The sequence below is a fragment of the Sarcophilus harrisii genome, chromosome 4, assembly GCF_902635505.1.
Source record: "Sarcophilus harrisii chromosome 4, mSarHar1.11, whole genome shotgun sequence".
Taxonomy (NCBI): Eukaryota; Metazoa; Chordata; class Mammalia; order Dasyuromorphia; family Dasyuridae; genus Sarcophilus; species Sarcophilus harrisii.
The window spans coordinates 15,024,135-15,033,059 of NC_045429.1; the positions used below are offsets into that span (position 1 = coordinate 15,024,135).

Genomic DNA, 8,925 nt, shown 5'->3' on the forward strand with positions numbered 1-8,925 from the left:
AAATTTAAAAAAAAAAATTGCACAAATAAAACTAATGCAGCCAAAATTAGAAGAAAAGCAAGTTTTTCTGATAAAAGTTTCATTTCTCAAATATGTAGGGAACTGAGCCAAATTTATAAAAAAATAAAAGTCATTTCCAGGTTGATAAATAGTCAAAGACTATGAACAGTAAGCTTTCAGATGAAGTCACAGCTATCAATAATCACAAGGAAAAAAATGCTCTAAATCACTAAGGATTAGAGAAATGCAAATTAAAGCACCTCTACTATCTTATACTTAAATTGATTAGTATGAAAGAAGAGGAATCTAACTATAGAGGAAGATGTGGAAAAATGGGGACACTAATGCACTGGGTGGAGTTGTGAATTAATAGCTAGTCCAACCATTCTAGAGAACATTTTGTAACTATATCCAAAAGGCTACAAAATTGTACATACCCTTTGATCTAAAAATACCACTGCTAGGTCTGGATCCCAAAGACATTTAAAGAAGAAAAAAGGACCTTTTTGTACGAAATGTTTATAGCAGCTCTTTTTGTAAATGAAGTGATGACCAATGGGGCATGATTGAACAAGTTGTGGTATATGATTGTGATAGAATACTATAGTACTATATGAAATGATGAGCAGGAAATTTTCAGAAAAAAACTGATGAAGTAAACAGAACCAAAAGAATAGTGTACAATAGCAATACTGTTAAGGATGATTAACTGGAAAAGACCTTGTTACTCTGATCAAGACAATGATCCAAGATAATTCCATAGTTCCCATGATAAAAAGTGCTATCCATGTCCAGAGAGTGAACTGATAAACTCAATGCAAATTGAAAAATACTTTTCTAAACTTTGAAAAATTATTTTATTTCTTGGGTTTTCTTTCACCACATGGCTAATGTGTTTTTCATGGAAATGTTTTGTATGACTACACATGTCTCATCAATATCAAATTGCTTGCCTTCTCAAGCAGTGGAGGAGAGAGGCTGAAGGGAGAGAAAGAATTTATAATTCAAAAAATATTTAAACGTTTGTTTAAAAAAGTTTATATGTAATTTAACATGTATTGGTCAACCTGCCATCTGTGGGAGGAGGGTGGGGGGAATGAGGGGAAAAATTGGAACAAAAGGTTTGGCAATTGTCAATGCTATAAAATTACCCAAGCATATAACTTCTAAATAAAAAGCTATAATAAAAAAAAAATTTCCATGTAATTGGGAAATACTTTTTAAAAAACTAAGCATCAGGTTGTGAAGGATTTTCAGTAAAAGGCTAACTTTCCTGTCTAGCAAATTCATTTTCCTGGTGTAGCCTTTCCTCATCCCCCCAGGTATCAATGCTTCCTCTTTCTTCAAATTTCCTTTTATCATAATTATTTGTATAGAAGCAATACAGTCACCCATAGAATTTAAGTTCCCTGAGAGTAAGAACTGTTTTAGTCATGGAAACTTCAAAATCACAAAGATCTATTGAATCACAGTCTCCATGATAGGTCAGTTAGTTTTGCTGAATGACTTCAATCTAACTTTTATTAAAATTCTCTGGTTCCAGGAGATAGCTGACTAGGTTGGGGAGCAGGGAATCTATTCAGAAATGAGAGTGAATTAAAATGAAAGGATTTTGAGAACATCTGCTGATTTGAACTGAATTATAAGAAAATACCTATCCAGGAACAAGTTGGACAAGCCAGCTTCTGGGTCCCCATTCTGCCAAGGGGAAAAGTGACAGAGGGGCAAGAGTTGAGAAAAACTAGAATAAACCTAAGATGGAATAGGTTTCCAAGAAGTTCATAATAACAATTAGTATTTAAATAGTGCTTTAGTTGGTGATGTAGAGAAATAAGAGTGTACTTATCGGCATTTTAGAGATAAAGAAGCTGAGAGATTAAGATTCTAATTAAATGATTTGCCCAGATTTAGGTAATAGGAGTCTGAGGTAGGATTTGAACTCATCTCTTCCTGATTTCAAATTTAACACATCAGCAACAGAAACACTTCCCTAGCAGGGGATCTCTTTCCTTATTGCAAGCCTTCAGGCAAGACTGGATGACTTGGTCAGGTGCAAGGCTCTGCTAGATGGCTTCAGGTTTACTCCAACTCTAGCACATTCCAAGAAATTCCCAATTTCTCCTAATTCCAGAATTTAGCACAGTGCCTGATACATCATAGGCACTTAATGTTTATTGACTGAATTCCAAATCAGGGAACTGCCCTGACACCATTGGTCTCACTAAGGATTATCATGAGATCCTATGTCTAGTGCCATAAGGGCCTCGGTGAACTGCTAATTAAGCCCCTTTATTAGGCAAAGGAGGAAAACTGAGGTCAAAGGTTCATATGACTTCAACAAGATGTGGTATATGATTGTGGTGGAATACTATTTGTGCTATAAGAAAGGATGAGCAGGGTCTAGGGGAGGAAAGAAAAAGGAAAGAAAAGGAAAGAAAGGAAAGAAAGAAAAGAAAGAAAAGAAAGAAAAGAAAGAAAGAAAGAAAGAAAGAAAGAAAGAAAGAAAGAAAGAAAGAAAGAAAGAAAGAAAGAAAGAAAGAAAGAAAGAAAGAAGGGAAGAAAGAAAGAGAAGAGAAGAAAGAAAGAAAGAAGGAAGGGAAGAGAAGGAAGGAAAGAAAAAAGAGAACTAAGGAGGGAGGGAAAAAGGAAGGAAGGAAGGAAGGAAGGAAGGAAGGAAGGAAGGAAGGAAGGAAGGAAGGAAAGACAAGCAGGAAACTTTCAGAAAAACCTGAGATTTATATGAACTGATGCAAAGTAAGATGAGCAAAGCCAGAACAGTAACATTGAATACAGTAACGGCAACATTGTTAAGGAGGCAAACCCCCGGGAGATACTCTGGACTCCAGGGTCAATGCTTTCGGCAGGGGGCCAAGCTATCTCCTCTTAAATGAATATTCAGAACCCTCATTCTTAATATTTCCTCGGAATTGCTAAGAGGGTTCTCCCACCTGTTTTTCCTGTTTCATAGAATGAGCAGGTTGGCTTGAAGACTTACTGCTATAACCCCCAAATTTAAAACCACCCAATCTTTAGCCCCTCTTCTCCCCCCCCCCCAGCAAAGGAGGTGTAAACAGACTTATCTGGCCACAAAGGAGAGAGGAATTTCCCAGGGGCAGAGATCTTCCTAGCAGTGGTACTCAGGCACAGAATAAGAAAAGTCTGGGGGTGGGATTAGGCTCACTGGCCTTTTCCTATCTTCAACTCCTCCCAGTAGGAGTTAGGGAATAGATAAAAGGATGAGGTGTGGACAGAGAATCCAAAATACATAGAAAACAATCCAAGGATGCTAGACATGCCTAAGCAGTTCCCATTCCCATTGGGAGAACTTGGAGTAATGTATATTTGTCCCTTATTCCCTGGGACTCTAGGAATATCATCCAACATTTGTGGGTCTCAGTTTCCCCATCTGTAAAGTGAGCTCTTTGGACTATATGGGCTATGGGGTCCCTTCCAGCTATAAACTGACCTTGGGATCCCTCCTCAATTCAATTCTGCAAATATTCACTAGATACTGATTATGAGAAGCAGCTCAGGCAGGGAGTGGATAAAATGCTGGGCATAGATTCAAGTCCTGCTTCAGACATTCAGCAGCGATGGGACCAAATCAAGGCAGTTATTGTGCCTCAGTTTCCTCATTTGTAAAAGGAGCCACTTCACAGAGTTGGTCGAGATCAAGTAAGGTCCCTTGTAAATACTCAAACAAGTGTACAAATGTAAACATTTTAATTTCTATTTCAAAAATGGTAGGGAATACACCAGTGGCGTAGGCCTGGGCTCAGGAAGCCCGCTTTCTGGGGCCAGGGAGATGGGGGGGGGAGGTAGCTGGAGAAACATGCTCTTTGTGGACAGAAATAGGAGTGGTGGAAACCAAAGGAAGCGTGGTGGGGTATTCTGAGGTGGAAAGGCAGCTTTCTGCAGTGAAGATCACAGATTAGGAACTGAAAAGGCCCCAGAGGGTCCCATTGCATAATGGCCATATTTTCTGGATGAGAAAGATAAACCCAGAGATTGTGGAGTAATAAGCTCACACGTGAAGTGTCAGAAACAAGATTCCAACCCAGTTCCAGGACCTGAAAGAAGAACCAGAGGTCAGAAGGGACCTCAGAGAACAGAAATAGCCCCGGTCCTACAGAGATGTGCCCCCTTATTCCTGAGCCACTTATTAACCTCCCCATTCATTTGGCACCCAGTGTATACAAAGCTGGTTTCCTCCACAATTCTTGGCACACAGTAAGCATTTAATAAATGCTTGAATTGACTCCACTGTAAAAGGGAATTAGACCAGGTAATAAAAGGCTACAGACAGGTAAACAGGTAAACAGAAATCAAGTGACTTGCTTGGGATCACACAGCCGGCAAGTGGTTTGTGCCTTGATTTTGAACCAGGTCTTCCAGACTCGGGCCCCCAGCTCTAACCACGATACTTTCTTAGCTCCCTAAGGTTCTTTCAGGTGTGGCGTCTACGGCTCTATCATCTATCTGCCCAAACCAGGCAGGGACCGATTCCTCCCTTCCCCTCGCCTTCATTTGAACATTAACTGATTTCCTGAACAAAGTCCGGCTCTCTCTCCGACAACGCCGAGGGCAGAGTAGGTGCTCAATAAGTGCTGTCAGCAGTCAAGGCGAGCCGGGTGTAAAACAGAATCCTGACGCTCCCTAAAAGGCGGCAAGCCCGGGGAAGGGCAGAGACAGCGGGATCTCCCCCCCCCCCCCCGACTCCCCTCTCCCCGCCAGAGGAAAGGGAAATAAGCAAAGGCTTCATCTGAGTCTACACGGTCCCAACAGGTGGAGCCTCGGTTTCCTGGCGGCCTTGGTCCTTGACCTCCAAGCTCCCTCGCACCTGAGGGTCTCCCGGGGCTTCCGAGCCGGGCGGATGCGTGTGGTAGCCAGAGGCTCCCGGGCAGAAAAAAGGGGTTCTGGACTCCTCCCTCCCTCTCTCCTTCTCTCGTTCCCCAGGCCGGGACCGGGACTGCTCCTGCCCCAGCTTCTGCCCCTGCTCCTGCTCCTGCTCCCCCACTTCCTGGCCCCCACCAAATCAGAGGCGGGCTGCGATCACCCGTTCGAGGCCCCTCCTCGGCCCCCCCAAAGCCGGGCAGAGGGAGGGGAGGGGGCGGGGGCGCCGAGCCGGCTGCTGACGTAGGGATTTAAAGGGCCTGGCACCGGGAGCTGGGAGTTGGGGAGCCCCGCGAAGAGCGCAGGAAGGCCTGGGGCCGGGGGAGTGGCGGAGCGGGATCCGAAGCGGGAAGCCCACCCCTCAGCCCCGGCCGTTCTTTACCTGGTCGGTCCCGAAGACTGGGTGCGGGAGGCGGGCGCCGGCTCGGGGAAAGGTGGGGCTCCGGGACGCAGGAGCGCCCCCTCCCCTCACCTGGGCGGAAGTGAGAGAGAGAGAGAGAGAGAGAGAGAGAGAGAGGCTGGAGGCGGGGCGCACTCACCTGGCAGGCCCTGCCCTCCCGACCCCCTCCCCAACCACGGCCTGGGGGCGGGGCCAGCAGAGGGGGCGGGACCCACCCTAGGGCTTACTCGGGAAGCCTGGGCGCCCTCGGGGCTCCCGGGGCGGGGAGGGGAAAAGGATGGAGGAGGAGGGGAAAAAGGATGGGCGGGGGAGGGGTTTTCCTTAGTGCGCCCCCCCCCCCATTCCCTGAAGTGACACCAAGATTGCTTTTTATGGGCACTGAGGCCTGAAGTCAGAAACACTTGAATCCAAATGCGGCCTCTGCTACTTTCTAGACGCGGGACCCTGAGCGAGGCACTTAACCCTGTCTGCCTCAGTTTCCCTATTTGGAAAATGCTGTCGAAGGAATGACAAACCACTCCAGTGTCTTTGCCTCGAAACCTCACATGGGGTCGCAAAGAACCAGATAGGACCCAACAATAAATAAGTAGCCTTTTAAGGTCTGCAAGTAATAGTATATATACATTATCTCAGTTGATCTATATAAAATCTCGCTATAATTTTTTATGGGGTTTGGGGGAGGGAAAGGGAAATATCGTCTCATCTGATCCTCACAACAACGCTGTGTTCTTATCCCCACTTTACTGAGGAAACTGAGACACATTCATGTTAAATGACTTGCCCAGAAACACATAGTTAGGAAACATCTGAAGCTGGATTTGAACTCAGGTCTTCTTAATTCCAGGCCCAGTGGGAAGTTATCCTATAGCTCTCCCTTTAATGAAATAGAATGAAAGGTCTAGGAGAATTGCACTCTTTCCATTTAGTCTTTTTATTCCTAACACCTTATGTCTCTTTAGTCTTTATATTCCCAATATATCCCCAAAGCCCTTTTACCTAAGTAGGTGCTTACTTGAGGCTTGTTGCACTGAATATTGGCAAGTGGAATTGAAGGAAAGTGAAGCAAGGAAAAGGGCAGAGAAAAGATGGTGGGAAAGGGGGCCAGTGGCTTGAGAGGACAAAAGGGGTGAAGGGAATGGAGCTTTGTAGATGATATTAGAAAGATAATTCTTTCTATAAATAGAAAGGAAGCAGAAAAATAGAAAGAAAGGGAGAGGGAGAAAGATTCTGGCTCCCAAAATTGAGAAATCTGGGATTTGGGAAGGAGTTTCATCTTAATTAACCATATGTCCCTTCCTGTTGGTAGTAAAGAGGAAAGAACCTTGGACAGGGACAGAAAGGGAAGATCTGTGAGAGCTTTTCAGGATCCTTTATTTCTCAGAAACCTCTATTCTATTAAGTATCCTCTAATTTAATTTCTCTGTAAAATAAGGAAGCTGGACTGGGCAACTTCTAAGCTTCTTCAGCACTAATAATCTATGAACCCACTTGTTCTCCAAATAAGGAAACTGAGTCTCAGAACAAGAAACCCAACATGCAAGAAATGCAAGAAACACATTTTGATCCCAGGCCTGATGCCTAAGTACCCTTTCCCTCCCGTAAATACAGTTTCCTCTTTTGGGAAGCAGACTGGAAAACCTGGAAAGATGGGGGTATGGGAAGAGACAGTCAGACAAACAGAAGAAGAGACAGATGGTCCAGTGGCTGCTAAGCAAGGCAGATGGCCCTAGCAGGAAGAGGAAAGAAGCAGACTGATGGATCGCCAGCCTCTCTAGGGGAGGGAAGAAAGCTGGAATGGGAAAGAAGCGCAGATCACAGGACTGAGAGCTGGAAGAGAATCTGGTTCAAGTCTTCTTTTCATATTCAAGAAAAGGGTGACCCAGACAGGGAAACGAATTGCAAGGAGAGCAGGACCATAGGTTTGGAACTAGAAGAGATCCCAGAGGCCACGTGATCCAACCCTCTCATCGTACATACAGGTAAGGAGCTGAGACCCAGAGAAGTCATATACATTTCCCCAAGTCACCCAGGTTCTAAGTGGCAGAGCTGGGATTTGAACCTAGATTTCTAATCCACTGTGCACTAGGGGAAAACAGAGCAAAGAAGCAAACAGAAAAGGGGCAGTTAGGAACGTTGTCAAGGATAGAAGAGACAGTATGGATGTCGGGAGAGATAGCAGGAATTAACTTGAAAACAACCAATTGAAATCCAGTCGAATTGGTCAAGCCAGTACAGATCACTAAAGAAACTGAATATTCCCAATTTTTTATTTTTTATTTTTAAATTTGCTGCTTTGCCTTCAGTGATTTCAGAACACAACAAATGAATCGATCTACCTTAGAGGACAATTCTTCATGTCGTATCCCAGGCAAAACAGCAAGAACCTGACCTCGATTTTTAAAGAATCCTTCATAGTCTTTGCACTGGCCATTTTTTTCTGGTACTTCTATGCTCTCTTTAAGGCTCAGCTCAAGCATCACTTCTCACAGGAGCTACCCAGAGGTGCCTGACACTTTGTTGTGATTGTTCAATTGTGATCAACTCTTCCTGATCCCATCTGGGGTTTTCTTGGCAAAAATCACTAGAATGGACAGATGAGGAAACTGATGCAAACTGGATTAAGTGACTTACTCAAGGTCACACAACTAGCATCTGAGGTTAGATTTGAACTCTTCCTTGGGCCTTCCTGACTCCAGACCCAATACTCTATCCCCTGGTACAACAAATGCCTGAGACAAAATAAATGACTAATAAAACTTACTGTGTGTTTGCCTGACAGTGTCCTGATTACTCATAGCTGCTAGTGCTCCCCTGCCCCATATTACTTTATATCTCTTTATCTGTATTTATATTGTTTTCCTAGTTAGAACAAAAGCTTTTTGAAGATAGGGTCCCTAACGTAATTCTTTGGCACACAGCTGGCATAAATGCTTATTGAATGACTCAATGAGTGGACTTGGTCAAACATAAATTTTAATTGAAATTTCTCCCTTTCATTAGCTATTTCCTGTTATATGTCCTTTTCTAATTTTTTTTCAATTAACAAGCATTTATTTCTATCTCCCTTCTCACTAAAAACAGAAACAAAACCCCTGGTAACAAACATGCACCGTAAATCGAAACAAATCTTGGTTGACCATCCTCAGAAATATATATCTCCTTCTCCATCCCCTCTCATTTGGGAGAGGGCTCCATTGTTCCTTTTACCTTTCCTGTGACTCCCTTTTACCTTCACATTTGTCATCTCTCTCAATGTAACAAGAGTTGAATTTATGGGGAAATACATTTAAACCTGAGTGGGACTTTAAAGGCTTTCTATCCCAACCCCTTCATTTTGGAGATGAGGAAACAGACTCAGAGAAGGGAAATGGATTTCCCAGAGTCACACAGGGACAGATTCAAAGCCAAATCCTCTGAGTCCAGATAATAAAAATATTAGGAGTTAACATTTCTATAACTCGGAGTCCCATAGCAAAGGCAGGTCTTTAGGAGGTTGAGCCCAGCACTCGTCACTTCTACCACCTACCTGGCTCCTTTTGTTCTGTCACGAGGTTGAGGGGCTGACTGGAGAGTCGGGAAGGTGAGGGTCAGGCTGGTCTTAGCCATGCCCAAATGGAGGTACCTGTTCCTCT

General features: G+C 43.9%; 1 protein-coding gene across 4 annotated transcripts in view; it reads right to left on the reverse strand.

Moving 5' to 3' along the window:
• PATJ (PATJ crumbs cell polarity complex component) overlaps nt 1-5,390 on the reverse strand; it is a 329,924-nt gene extending 324,534 nt beyond the window's left edge. For 2 of the 4 annotated variants that reach the window (XM_031969002.1, XM_031969001.1), the window contains exon 1: nt 5,276-5,390. The gene's annotated coding sequence lies outside the window, so the exon portion shown is untranslated. The remainder of the gene's footprint in view (nt 1-5,275) is intronic. The other 2 variants (XM_031969004.1, XM_031969003.1) reach the window with 1 other exon arrangement.
• Nucleotides 5,391-8,925: the final 3,535 nt, after the last annotated feature.